The 14,567-nt window shown below is 39.0% G+C and overlaps 2 protein-coding genes across 4 annotated transcripts in view; one reads left to right on the top strand and one right to left on the bottom strand.

Moving 5' to 3' along the window:
- Positions 1 to 14,567, bottom strand: part of pasha (partner of drosha) — a 193,222-nt gene that overhangs the window by 21,653 nt on the left and 157,002 nt on the right. The gene's annotated exons all lie outside the window — the stretch shown is intronic.
- The window catches only part of LOC136853724 (neuropeptide CCHamide-1 receptor-like), a 104,584-nt gene continuing 103,478 nt past the window's right edge, over positions 13,462 to 14,567 (top strand). The window contains exon 1 of the mRNA XM_067129727.1: positions 13,462 to 14,408. The gene's annotated coding sequence lies outside the window, so the exon portion shown is untranslated. The remainder of the gene's footprint in view (positions 14,409 to 14,567) is intronic.

The raw sequence follows: 14,567 nt of genomic DNA, 5'->3' as shown, positions 1-14,567 counted from the left end.
TGCAATTGCAGTGCACAAACTGCGAAAGAGTTCAAGAAACCTGACTTTTACTTTATGCCTTTCGCACGGTTTGCAAAAACCTAGAATGTCATACTTTCTTGTCTTAAAACAGGAAGTTTTAAAACTAACATGTTCCTTTCATTACCTACAATCCTTAAACAGGATAAAAATGTAGCCTCTCAAGAAAGATTAATATCTTTTGTTTTGCTAAGTTTCACAGTCACCAAGAAAAGTTGAAATTTTATACTACGTAAGAAACACAATTTCTTCAAGTGTCATAAACCTTATAAGAACCTCTTTAGTTGGTTTTATTTTCACCTCCTTCCTTATCTTATGCCCTCGTCACTATTCTTTACCATTCTTTAGAATTCTTCAGACTTCATACTTTCAGCGCACCTTTTCACTCAGCCTCCCAAATTCCAGGACATATTACATTCCAGAGAAATATTAGAAAACAAAGATTTACTGTCTAAAATATGGAACACACAAATGGAAATTCAAAATTAAGTCGCGAGGAACTCACATTAGCACAGAAGTGAAAATTGGAAAAAAAATTTTAAAAAGGGGAGAGTGAGAGGATGCTTAACAATAGAACAATGTATCAAAGAGCAAAACTCTTAAATAAAACACCATATGTGAGCAGCACTACAACAGAGACCCAAAAATTTGTCAAACAAAGTCACTACAACAGGAAATATTTAGATTTAACTTGCATCGGAGTATAAAATCGATAGAAAGGCAACAGTGCATGAAATACAGAGCGGAGTATGAACATATGTAAAGAACGCAACCCATAGCAGTCACTTGCACAACACTGGAAGGAAACTGATTCACAGATTAAAGATTTTGTTAACTTCTGAATTCTGAAAAACCGAGTTCCTTATTGCAAATATTTGTTAATACTTTCCGGATTTAATTCATGTCAAATCAAGCACAATTTAGTTCTCTACAGTCTCATTCTTCAGTTTGGTTCTCAAAGTTTATTCATGACAAGTGCAAAAGAAGGGAGATGGCACAGAAAAAATGATTATATATTTCGAAATTATGAATGTGTGATCCCTTAATAAGATTTTCATTCAACGCTGGTGAAATTATTATTATGGTTCATGAGCATATCACGAAATTCTCAATTTCTATTTCTGAAGTCTTTTCATACATACCATTTGCCACTCAAGGTGGAATCAGGTCGCCACCACAAAAGCCGTATGGACGGGCGTGGATTATTCATATGTGGGTCACTTCTGTCACACACACACACACACACACACATAGGCCTTATTACGACAATCTCGTTGAGAGGACCACCTCCCTCCCCACTTTCCATATTTTTCAGGTCCCTGGCATGGTTTGGTCGTATCATCAAAAAAAGTATATAAGTGATGTATCTAAAAGATTTATCTTCTGCGACTCCGTACCATGCCAAAAGCTGTATAATAAATTCTTCATGAAATCTTTGGCTGTGCTTCCTTTCATGCCTGCCGACGATTCTGCAAGCAAACGAAGGGTCTATGAAGGATAAGTTCAGCACAAAATGCCCAGGCTCTCTCTCTCTCTCTCTCTCTCTCTCTCTCTCTCTCTCTCTCTCTCTCTCTCTCTCTCTCTCTCTCTCTCTCTCTCTCTATTTTTTACCGAGTTCAGTTTATGGAGGCAGTTTTGCAAGAGACTCCAGCACTCGCCTTATTAGCCCCGAGAAGCGTAAAGAGCTTCTAAAAGACATGCTTATCTTACCGCGTAGAGTTCGCCTGACTGCCAACGACGATCTCACGCAAGAGAGAAGGACAGCTTTTCGCTAACAACCCCCGTGTTATTCATCTCCCAAGGCGCATTATCCCGCCAGGCTGCATTCGCCAGTCCAGGCATAATCTTGGCGTCGAGTTTCTCTCCGCGACGGAAGAAGAAGAGACCTCCTTTCTTTCATTTGCGACGATGAAATCTTAAGTATCACCCTTAGCTAGCAAGTAACTTAAATATCTGTGGATTTATATATGTTTTGGGAAACCTTTTGACTAAATTACCATTATAAGGGTGTCGCAAATTTTGTCCATACACTTGACACTGGGACGTGGTTCTCGCGTTAATTAAAATGACCCTGTGCGCGACATCCATCAGCTGGGAGGTCACTGACCCACTCTTGTTATGGGTCGAGTTGTCAAGTTGCATTATGGAGAAACGGCATATATATATATATATATATATATATATATATATATATATATATATATATATATATATATATATATATATATATATATATATATATATACGAGAAAGAGTACGCCCATATGATTAAAACAATTTATCACTTTGATTTATAAGACATGATAATTTTTTATGGTTCCTGCTTTTACAACATTAAAATGCATACATACATACATATACACACATAATATACATATGTATTATATATTATATATACACATACAACATTAAAATGCATACATACATACATACACACACATAATATGCATATGTATTATATATTATATATACACATACACACATAGTATATATACATAAACGATATTTTATACATCCACAGAGAAAGCCAGAGGTTTTGACCCTCAGTAATAAAAATAAAAGTCAGCGTTCAAAGATTGCTTCCAGCTGACGGATTCACGCTGTGCAAGGGAAGAAGCAGTTTTTTTTTATTCGTGTTTGTGTGCGTGTGTTTGTGTGTCAGAACGACTGTGCGAATGAGTGAGAATAAAAAAATGTTTTAAAAACTGAGTACAGAAAGATAAAATACTGAGCAGGAAAGCGTAAGTGCATATGGTTCAGGGTTGGGAAAAGCATTAGCGTGAAAAGAGAAAGTTCAAGGGAAAGTCTAATCTGTGCCTGATTGAAAATGACAAAAAACGAGAAAAATCAAACAAATCATCAGGCTACTCTAGATGATTTGAGAATGAAGCACGTGACAGAGAGCCAGGTGCTCTATTACTCTGTGGACACTGAGTGCGTGGACTGAATGGAAAATGTTCGGAAAGAGTTAGGCACCAGGAGGTGGCAGAATTAGAGGAAGGAACCAGGAGCTGGTAGAATTAGAGGAAGGAACCAGGAGCTGGTAGAATTAGAGGAAGGAACCAGGAGCTAGTAGAATTAGAGGAAGGAACCAAGAGCTGGTAGAATTAGAGGAAGGAACCAAGAGCTGGTAGAATTAGAGTAAGGAACCAGGAGCTGATAGAATTAGAAGAAGGAACCACGAGCTGATAGAATTAGAGGAAGGCACCAGGAGCTGATAGAATTAGAGGAAGGAACCAGGAGCTGATAGCATTAGAGGAAGGAACCAGGAGCTGACAGCATTAGAGGAAGGAACCACGAGCTGACAGAATTAGCACCAGGAGCTGATAGAACTAGAGAAAGGAACCAGGAGTAGGCAGAATAAGAGGAAGGAACCAGGAGCTGACAGAATTAGAGGAAGGAACCAGGAGCTGATAGAATCAGAGGAAGGAACCAGGAGCTGATAGAATTAGAGGAAGGAACCAGGAGCTGATAGAATTAGAGTTAGGTACCAGGAGCTGACAGAATTTGAGGAAGGAACCATGAGCTGATAGAGAATTACGAGTGAGAGACGGACGCAGCGTGGTGGTGATTAATGGAACTGAGTGGCTGACCAGATTGTGTAAGTTATTTCTGGATGAGGAACACTTCCAAAGGAATGGATGTGAACAGATGTTGCTTCTTCGTGAAAGCGGAAAGGCGATAGAATACTTGGGGATTCACTGCGAGTACATAATACTACTGAGAATATAAACGAACTAGTAGCTGACAGGGGAAGAATTATCTAGTAAGTTTTCATTATGACACAAGAACAAGAGGCATGGGATACTTTTTTTTTAAAGTAATATATACCGAGGGTCGCCTCCCAAGAGATTTTAAGTAGAAACATTATTATTATTATTATTATTATTATTATTATTATTATTATTATTATTATTATTATTATTATTAAATGAAACCTACTTACCTGGAACAAGCCCACCAAAGGGACCATTGACTTGAAATTCAAGCTTCCAAAGAATGTTGGCTTCAACCTCCCCCCACTGCAGCAGACTCCCCTAACACTGCGGCAGGAACTGATCACGATACAGAGCCAGCGATTTCTTCATCGCCCAGAAGGCGCGAACTGGCGACATCTGGGCGATGCTTTCACTATTATTACATTATTATTTTTTTAAAATCGCAAACAGTTTTTATACTGACAAAAAAAGGCCAAAAATTTTTATTCTGGAAAGAAAAAATGGAAACTAGAGTCAAGCAATCGGAGTGAACAAATAAAAAAATAAAACTTTGAAACGCACAAGTAGCGTCACACGGCCACTTTCAATTTATAAAAATAATTTTATAAAAAGATTTGATAGAAAATCAGTGTTTTCAAAGTGACAGCCCGAGAGCGAAAGACGAAAGGAGGATAACGACAAAATTAAAATTTTATACAGAGGCGCAGGAACGTTTTAATTGCATGAAATGGAAACGGGTATAAAACAGGAAAGGTACAAAGTAACCGTAAAAAACCTGTATCATTTTCAAACTTGATTAGTACGAAGCGTCATAAGAAAACTGGAAAACTTTGTCCTGCGATGAATGTAAAGTATTTTGGCTGCTTCCATGTGTCTCCTGATAACACATACAAACACACACAAACACAAATATATATATATATATATATATATATATATATATATATATATATATATATATATATATATATATATATGAAATTTTATCACACCGTGATTTGCATACAATCATGAAGCTATAAATGTCGTTTGAATATCCAATTCACACTACTTCGGGAATATCCCCGATGGGGAATTGTCACCGAAGGGGAATTTTTTAAGTGATAAACGGATCGGTACCGCCGGGTCTCGATCCCTCGACGCAGTACCTTCCAACGACTCCATTCGACGGAGTACCTTCCAACGACTTCATTCGACGGTCAAATCATTGAGCCACCAAGAGATATTAAACGACATTCGCAGCTTCATGATTATATATATATATATATATATATATATATATATATATATATATATATATATATATATATATATATTACCACAAACCAACGTTCACGCAATGTGGTCGGCGAAGTATAATTCTGCAAAACCCTATATTAACAATGCCATAATTCTGTCAAAAAATTAAAACGCCGTGCAGGGATTTTAATATCTAAAAACGAATATGCCAATTATATTAACACCTGTGCTACCATTTCGGTAAATGTTCCGTAGGCATGACATGAAATTTCAGTGAGTGGATAAGCCCACAAGATTATGTCATTAGATATCAATTATCGCCTGTCATTTCTTTCTCAAAATGAATTTTAAGTTAATTGCAATGTTGCAAAATTGGATTAAATTGTCAGAACATCTAGAATGCAGGATTTCGATGACAATGATTTCATTATTTTTCAGTATTTCGGATATATAACATTACCATTGTGCCTCAAATAATTGGAATTCTAATTCAGTTTACAGAAGGAATGTTAAGTACCTTGAAAATCTGTATAGTGACTTTTTGTTTTTTAAAAGAATCTGTAAAATAACTGATTAAACGTAACTACTTTGAATAGTGAATTCTTAAGCTATAGGAAAACATCAATATCTAATAATTTGTTCTTAAGCTATAGAAAAAAATTAATGTCTAATAATTTGTACTCATCTTTATGGTAGAACCCAAATAGCATTGATTTATCTAACAAGCTTTCTCTACAAAGAATGCTCTAGAACCCAAATAGCATTGACTTATCTAACAAGCTTTCTCTACAAAGAATGCTCTATGTTAAAAAAAGCACAGAAGGAGGGTGGGAGTTCCCAAGCCAAGATAGGGAGGATTGGAGTCAAAAGGCCACCTGGAAAAGTCTGGCCATAAACAGCCAATACGCAACCGCATATTCTCGCAAGTGCTTAATTCACATTCTCATGAAACAAAAGAGGCTTAATCCAGATGCAAAAGCTCTCTTGATTCCAAGCTACGTAGGTAAGCACAATTATATCAGATCTAGATCGCGAGATACAAATTAAAGACAATAAAAAACATTCCTTTACCAAGTTCAGTAGTCGACGCAGCCACTTCAAAAGTGGTTCCTTCCCGAAGCGGAAATGGAAGGACTGAGACGGTATTAATATTCACGAGCGGCTGAATACCTTTGTTGAGGCGTCGTCAGACATCGGGGCCTTGTTTTTGCAAGATGTCACTCCCAGTGTTTACTTCGGAGCGATTTCCGGGTGCGACGGAGAGGCGCGGAGACGGATTATCAATTCCGCATTCCGCGGAGACGGCATTACCAATTCCGCATTCCGCGGAGATGGATTATCAATTCCGCATTCCGCGGAGATGGATTATCAATTCCGCGGAGACGGATTATCGAACCGCGGAGACGGATTATCAATTCCGCGCAGGCGGATTATCAATTCCGCGGAGACGGATTATCAATTCCGCTGACATTATCAAACAGTGGAGACGGATTATTAAACCGGGGAGACATATTATCAATTCCGCAGAGATGGATTATCAAACAACTAAACGGATTATCAATTCCGCAGAGACGGATTATCAATTCCGCGGAGACGGATTATCAAACCTCAGAGATGGATTATCAAACCTCAGAGACGGATTATCAAACCGATGAGATGGATAATCAAACTACGGAGACGGATTATCAAACCGATGAGATGGATAATCAAACTGCGGAGACGGATTATCAAACCGTGGAGACGGATTATCAAACTGCGGAGACGGATTATCAATTCCACATTCCGCGGAGATGGATTATCGTTTCCGCATTCCGCGGAGATTGGTTATTAATTCCGCATTCCACGGAGACGGATTATCAATTCCGCAATCCGCGGAGATGGGTTATCAATTCCGCATTCCAAGGGAACGGATTATCAAACCGCGGAAACGGATTATATCAATACGCATTGAAGTAGGCTTTCAATACCTTTGATTATCAAAGGTGTCTTATTGTTTCACCACTGTTACACGCAGACAAACTATTACCTTCTACGCTGGAGAATTTCTTTTAGAACGTCTACCTGTACAGGTAATGAAGGAGGTGCCATTATAACTAACCTAAAGTGCACTGCACTAGATAATGGGACCCACTACATAAAATGCAGATTACTAGGTCATGGATATACTTTCAGCGCTGAAAGGAAAACTGAGAGTAAGAGGTTACAAAGGTGTAACTGGTGGATAGCCTCCCAGTTGCACTACGAAGCAACTGTAAGATGGAAGAAAGAGAGTATGAACGGAGGGACAGTAAAAGGAATGAAAGAGGCTGCGCAGAACCTTGAGTAATGCCTACGGTGCACTGCGCCTGAGGTGTACTGTTGACACTTAACCTCTCCCCCCAAAAAAACGGGGATACCAACAATAGACAAGCTGCCCTAAAATTAGCTTTAAAAGCGTAAACGCGCTAAAGAGCCTTGATGCAGAAGTTTAAAACATCTGTCAAGCAAACAAAGGCAAAATCAGCGTTTACCAAAGAGTTACTGCGTGGACGCCCTGGAGGGGAAGGGAGCGGCCAATAAAACACCTGCTAATTTGGCATTCGTCAGGAATCATCATCCGCGTAACTGGAAATGAAAAGCAACTGGTCATTTCACCTTCCAATCAGAGCCAATGACGGGTATTGTAGCGAGAGAGGTGGGGAGGAAATATGTCAACATGAGCAGTTGCTTTATTTTGAGTGTCTTTTTTGCCAGAGAGTTGGAAGAGGCCAAAGGTGACGACAAATATGCCACTCCGGAGTTCGCATTTTCCACGGGGTTGGATATCACAAAGAGACGGTGGACACTATAGGGCAAGGGAAGACAAGTAAAAACCGAGTTTTCTGTACAGCGTATAATGCTGTATGAAAATCTCAGCCGCGGCCCATGAAACTTTCAGCCACGTCCCGCTGGTGGCCTGTGTTGTTGGCATTTACGGCGGTGCTAGACGCGCGATCATGGCTAACTTCAACCTTGAATAAAATAAAAACTACTGAGGCTAGAGGGCTGCAGTTTGGTCTGTTTGATGACTGGAGGGTGGATGATCAACATACCAATTTGCAGCCCTCTAGCCTCAGTAGTTTTTAAGATCTGAGGGCAGGCATAAAAATGTACGGACAGAAAAAGTGCGGACAGAAAAAACTGAGGACAGAAAAAAGCGTGGACGGACAAAGCCGGCACAACAGTTTTCTTTTCAGGAAACTAAAAATATGACTATTAACAAGGCCGGCTGTTCGATTTCCCTACCGAGAGTTTAGGTCTGAATATTTCTGGAAAAGCAGTTTTACTTTTGCCCTTTTCTCTCTCTCTCTCTCTCTCTCTCTCTCTCTCTCTCTCTCTCTCTCTCTCTCTCTCTCTTTTTAAAGCACTGAATAACTGAATGATTCAGGGAATAGGGACAAAGCCAAGGAAATTGATAAAACTATATTCACTGAACATAGCCTACTGTACAAGTATCTGTAATGTCAAAACCTTTTCATCAGATTTGAAGAGCAATACCTAAGATTGTAAGTTATGACAAATTCTATTTTACTGTCATTTCCTTCAATATTAGGGTTAAGTATACCTTAGTTTAACCAGACCACAGAGCTGATTAACAGCTCTCCTAGCTGGGCTGGCTAAGAAGGATTAGATTTAGCAACAGGACCTACAGCTTATTGTGGATGGCTAAGAACCAATTGGTTACACTAGTATGATGAGGACCTACAGCTTATTGTGGATAAACTTAAAAAAATCATATGCAAGAAATACAAAAGTATGATGGATTTAATTATTATTATTCTGAAGATGAAACCGATTCATATGGAACAAGCCCAAAGGGGTCATTGGCTTTTCAAGCTTCCAAAGGATCTGGTGTTCATTTGAAAGAAGTAAGAAGAGGTAAAGGGAAATACGGAAAAATTATATAACAAATTAATAAATGGACAAAAGAGATTTCACTTATTAAAAAAGAAAAAAATTAATAAATTACTAAATAGAAAAAAGTTAACTTTACTATTAAAATGCAAGGAGGATTGTATTAGGCTAGTAATGCATTGTATCTTCGCTTGAACTTTGGAGAAGTTCCATTCGCGCGATATCCTCAGAGAGGCTGAGCTACAATAATATCAATACCAAAAATATTAATAAAAATAACCTCAACAGAGAAAACCACAAGAACATCAACACTAATAATAATAATAATAATAATAATAATAATAATAATAATAATAATAATAATAGCATCGACAGCATATCAAAAAGCAACAACAACCAATTTGATGATAATAACAGTAATAAAAATGAAAGGACGCAGTGGGAGAAAAATACATTTGATTCCAGGGCGATTCGTCCACTAATTCCTCTGTACCGAAACAATATTCTGAAACGGCTAATAATATGAAAACTCTCAAGAGCTGACGGAAGCCTTATGGAGTGTAGCAGGCTATATTAAAACCGTACGTAACAAAAATCAAACGTGATTCATTTCGCCGAAAGATAAATGTGTCGGTATTGTTTATTTTTCTCTGAATGTTAAATCAGGTGGAAACGAATGGTTCTGGAAAACACTGTAATGCGCTCAGATAAATCTATAATGTAATTGAAGTCAGTCCGAGATTGAATAGAAGATGAACCAGGTGTATGTATATATACACATGTATACGCATATATATATGCGTTTGTGGGGGTACATATATATATATATATATATATATATATATATATATATATATATATGTATATATATATATATAAAACTTCCCTCATCTCAGAAGCATGAAAAGCGATATAAAAAAAAAAAACTGCGAACGTCAAGCAAAACATATATACGTCAGTTCTTCCATTCCGATCATGCGCAGTAGACGCTAAATCTCATAACATTTGGCTGTTGACGAGGCGAGGCTCGGGAGAAAAAGACTGCTATATTACACGACCAGCGGTAGTGTCCAAAGCTTTGTTCCTTTCTCATATACTAATTTTTAACCTCTGAGTCAGGCCTCTATGTCCAGTTATTGTGGTACTCAACATTCCTGGTCAGGTTCAAACTATCCTTAAATTACCGTTTTCTTCTTTGGTATATATGCTCGGTTATAAAGCATTCTGTTTGGGATACAGTACTTTCGACTGGCTGTACAAGTCGTCATACATGACATATAATCGTTACAAGTCATCATACATGACATAAAATCGTAATTGGGGAAGGGGAAGGGGAAGGGGGTACGGCCACGTGCCAAATTTTGTCTAGATCGGTCAAGCGGTTCGGATTTCTATAGCACAAAAACAAACAAGCAAAAATATGTACATACATACATACACATATATATACATATATATAATCTGTGCCTGCGTGTGTATCTTTAAATATAATGCATACACATTCACGCATCCTACACCCACGTCACTGGCCACATAATTTTTAAACATGACAAAACATACTTCATAACATCAGCTTTAAGATCACAGCATGATCATCATCCTTTATGCCAAAATACAATCCCATGACGGAAAATAAAAACAAAGATTTTTCAGTCTATGCGCCGTGTCATTTCAATTTAAAACGCACTCCGTCCTATCACTCTCATGAAAGAAAAAAAAGCTAAAAACGCAATACACGATATATAGATGCAAATGAGCCTCGCGTCCAATCATCCCTCGGATCTGAAAGGGCTTCAAAATATATCAGGCCACGTTTTGAAATTAATTTTAATAAGTGAGTGATTTCTTAACGGCACGGAGTCAGTCGTTTAACATCCATCATATAAGTAGGAAGGGAAGGAGGGAGAGACAAGATATAAGAGAGGAGGTGGAACCAATCAAGAGAGCCAAGAACAGGCCAGTGATGGGGAGCAGGTGGAACCAACTGAGAGAGCCAAGAACATGCCAGTGATGGGGAGGAGGTGGAACCAATCAAGAGAGCCAAGAATGTGCCAGTGATGGGGAGGAGGTGGAACCAATCAAGAGCACCAAGAACATGCCAGTGATGGGGAGGGGGTGGAACCAATCAAGAGAGCCAACAACATGCCAGTGATGGGGAGGAGGTGGAGCCAATCAAGAGAGCCAAGAACATGCCAGTGATGGGGAGGTGGAACCAATCAAGAGAGCCAAGAACATGCCAGTGATGGGGAGGAGGTGGAACCAATCAAGAGAGCCAAGAACATGCCAGTGATGGGGAGGAGGTGGAACCAATCAAGAGAGCCAAGAACATGCCAGTGATGGGGAGGAGGTGGAACCAATCAAGAGAACCAAGAACATGCCAGTGTCGGATGTCAGCAGATCAGATGGATGGATGTGGTGAGGAGGAATATGGGTGACGTGGGGCTGGAGGAAGAAGATGCAAGGAATACAAACAGATGGAGAAAGCTGACTCGAGCGGCCGACCCTGCTATACAATGAGACTAGCAAGATCGGAAGAAGAAGAAGAAGAAGGAGAAGAAGAAAGAAGAGGAAGAAGAAGAAGAAGAAGAAGATACGTAGGAGGTTAGATTTCACCACAGGCAAATATTTATACATCAAAGAGCTGGTGGTTATTTTGCAACCTCCCTTATAACCAATTACCTCTGAACTTTGAGATGTTTTATCCTCGTTACACATTCCTTGAATTCCAGGATCTTCTTGTCTTTAAAAGCAGGTCTGAATTCAACTGAAATCTGTAATATGAGCTTTCTCTCTTTCTGTTGGTATTGTAAGGTTCAAATGGGTTTGAACCTCAGTTATCTTTTCAATTCTAAAATTATGTTTTGACCTCTTTGCGGATTGCATAATTTCTGACTGGTTGCTTACAAAGCAAGGGGCCCTGCCTGTGTAATAATGGCTTAATTTAAAATAGTGGACAACAAAGGGATATTCACTTCTACGTTGCTTTTGGGTTGTTTTGATAAATATAGACTTGGCTATAATATCTGTTTCATTTCAGGTACATCTGAGTCATTACTGACTTTCTGAGGAGGGATACCAGCAATCAAACAAGTAAAAAATGCGCCTAAGTCTCTCCGGAGCAATCGAGTTTTCTATAAAGCGTATAATGCTGTATGAAACTTTCTGCCGCAGCCCATGAAACTCAGCCACGGTCTGGTGGTGGTTGTTGTACCTATATCGGTGCCAGACGCATGATCATGGCTAACTTTAACCTTAAATAAAAGAAAAACTAATGAGGCTAGATTGTTACAATTTTGTATGTTTGATGATTGGAGGGTGGATGATCAACATACCAATTTGCATCCCCCTAGCCTCAGTAGTTTTTAAGATCTGAGGGCAGACAGAAAAAGTGCGGACGGACCGACCAAGCCGTCACAATAGTTTCCCTTTACAGAAAACTAAAACAGATACTGCTTGTGCTGCTAAGAGTAACTTCTGAAAAAGGAAAAATAGCCCATCATTCACTGCTGTATCTATGAAGAAGTTTCACAAGGATCGATAATATTTGCACACAAAACTGAGCGTTCCATGTGGCCTTTAAATCAGTCAAAATTGCCAAAATTACACAAATACAGAACACCTGCTGAAGACAAAGAATGTGGGAAAGGAGTCTGCTATAATGTAACAGGTTCTAATAAGTAACCAACCAATTCCAGCCCAATTTTTCAGCCAGTCAGACGTTCCAACTGGAATCAAGAAGATATATTCCAACTGGAATCAAGAAGAAAGATATATTCCAGCTGGAATCAAAAGAAAGATATATTCCAACTGGAATCAAAAGAAAGATATATTCCAACTGGAATCAAAAGAAAGATATATTCCAGCTGGAATCAAAAGAAAGATATATTCCAACTGGAATCAAAAGAAAGATATATTCCAACTGGAATCCAGAAGAGATATATTTCAACTGGAATCAAGAAGAAAGATGGGACTTGCCTTTTTTTACTGATTCTGCAAATGGGACCCCCTAAATACTCGTGGAAAGCATTGAAGAATCATTCTGGAACTGCAGTAACTTGTGTATTAAGTGTTTCGCGAGCCCAAGAGGTGGCATATCTCAATTTCGAAAATTCTGCAGATGCTGCAGTTTTCCACTTTAGGGCAGAATGCTTCTCGTAGTGCCTTTCACAGTGTGATATAACTGATGATACTGTCATGAAAAAGAAAGACATCAAAACGGATTTCCTTTAAGATAGTTTCATTCGACATTCGCTGAACGAGATACGTCATTATTGTCATGAGGTTTCTTGCAAACAGGTAATAAATGTACAACGAAACTCTTACCATGTACAGTACACATTACAGTGACCAAATGCTCACAGTACTCTGCTCATCTTAGAGCCACTGAAAGTGGGCAGGTTACATGACCAATTATTATGAGTTCGGAAATGTTCATCACCTGTGCCTTTCAAAACATACCAATTGTCACTTCGTCTACAAATGCAATTTATAGTTACGCACGGCATAAGAAGTTATGAGAGAGAGAGAGAGAGAGAGAGAGAGAGAGAGAGGTCGCCACGGTAGTATGGAAACGGCTGCAGCAGGACAGTTCCCGCCAAGCAGCGATAGCGACAGCTAGCGAGCGAGTTGGTCTTCGAGGCACGAGCTCAGTGTTACCCGAGCCACCATTAGCAATACACGTGAGAGACAGAGAGGGTGAGAGAGAGAGAGAGAGAGAGAGAACCCAGCGCACGGACACAGAGCGAGAGAGACAGAACGCTGGATGGTTGGTTTGCTTAGTCCCAAATCACCTGTTGCTTTGGCATTACGTGACTTTTTCCACGGGGCAACAGGTTTCTCTGTTCTTTGGCAGAAGTTATTTGCCGAGAAATCAATTGTCTCAGGTCGCTGACAGGACTTGACGAGGAACTTCTAGACTTGGCAAGATGGAATCAATCTGTATTTTGGGACGTTGACTGAACTCCGCGTCTGAAACCGACATCTGAAACTTTAAAATATTAGACATGAATGCGGGAAGTTCTCTTTAGCATCGAGACTGCTCTGTATCATTTTAGGCAGCACTGTACTTATGCTTCACACAAAGTACTTCTGATTCCAGTAAAGAACAATAAAATGTGTATGTAACAAATCAGAGAATTAAACAATTAAAAAGAAATGACGACTCCTTATCTAGACAGCTTGTAGAGTAATCGAATCGGATAAAAATTTGAGAATATCAATTTGGAAGATAACACGAAGAAAACGAACGTGGAGAAATATTGAGCACCGTAGGGCACCGCAGAAGAGCCACTTTTTCTGTTCTGACGAAGTCGACTGAACTTAACCGAATCTTAACGCCAGAAAAAAAACTTTTAATGACTCGAATTTTTTATTTATAAAAAAAAGTTCTACTGAAGACGGAAAAGAACTACTGCAAGTGATCTGAGATTACTCAGCTGATTTCGTTGTTCTGCCCTGACTGATTTTTATCTGACTTAATCACCTGGCGAAAGAGTTTCCAACTGCTAGGATCTTCAGTCTCCAATTGCTAGGACTTCATGGAAGGATTTTACGCTCATGGTAAGTTGCATCCGGAGACAGTTATGAGTTTCAATGTCTTTCAGATGAATCTAATTATGGTTTAAGTTGAGAGGAATAACAGGAAAATCATTAGGAATCTAATTCTAACTAAAAAAAAAGTAAAAAAATGCGCCGAAGTTTCTTTGGCGCAATCGAGCT

Source organism: Macrobrachium rosenbergii, chromosome 27 (assembly GCF_040412425.1).
Source record: "Macrobrachium rosenbergii isolate ZJJX-2024 chromosome 27, ASM4041242v1, whole genome shotgun sequence".
In the NCBI taxonomy this organism is placed as follows: Eukaryota; Metazoa; Arthropoda; class Malacostraca; order Decapoda; family Palaemonidae; genus Macrobrachium; species Macrobrachium rosenbergii.
This window is presented reverse-complemented; position numbering and strand designations above follow the sequence as displayed.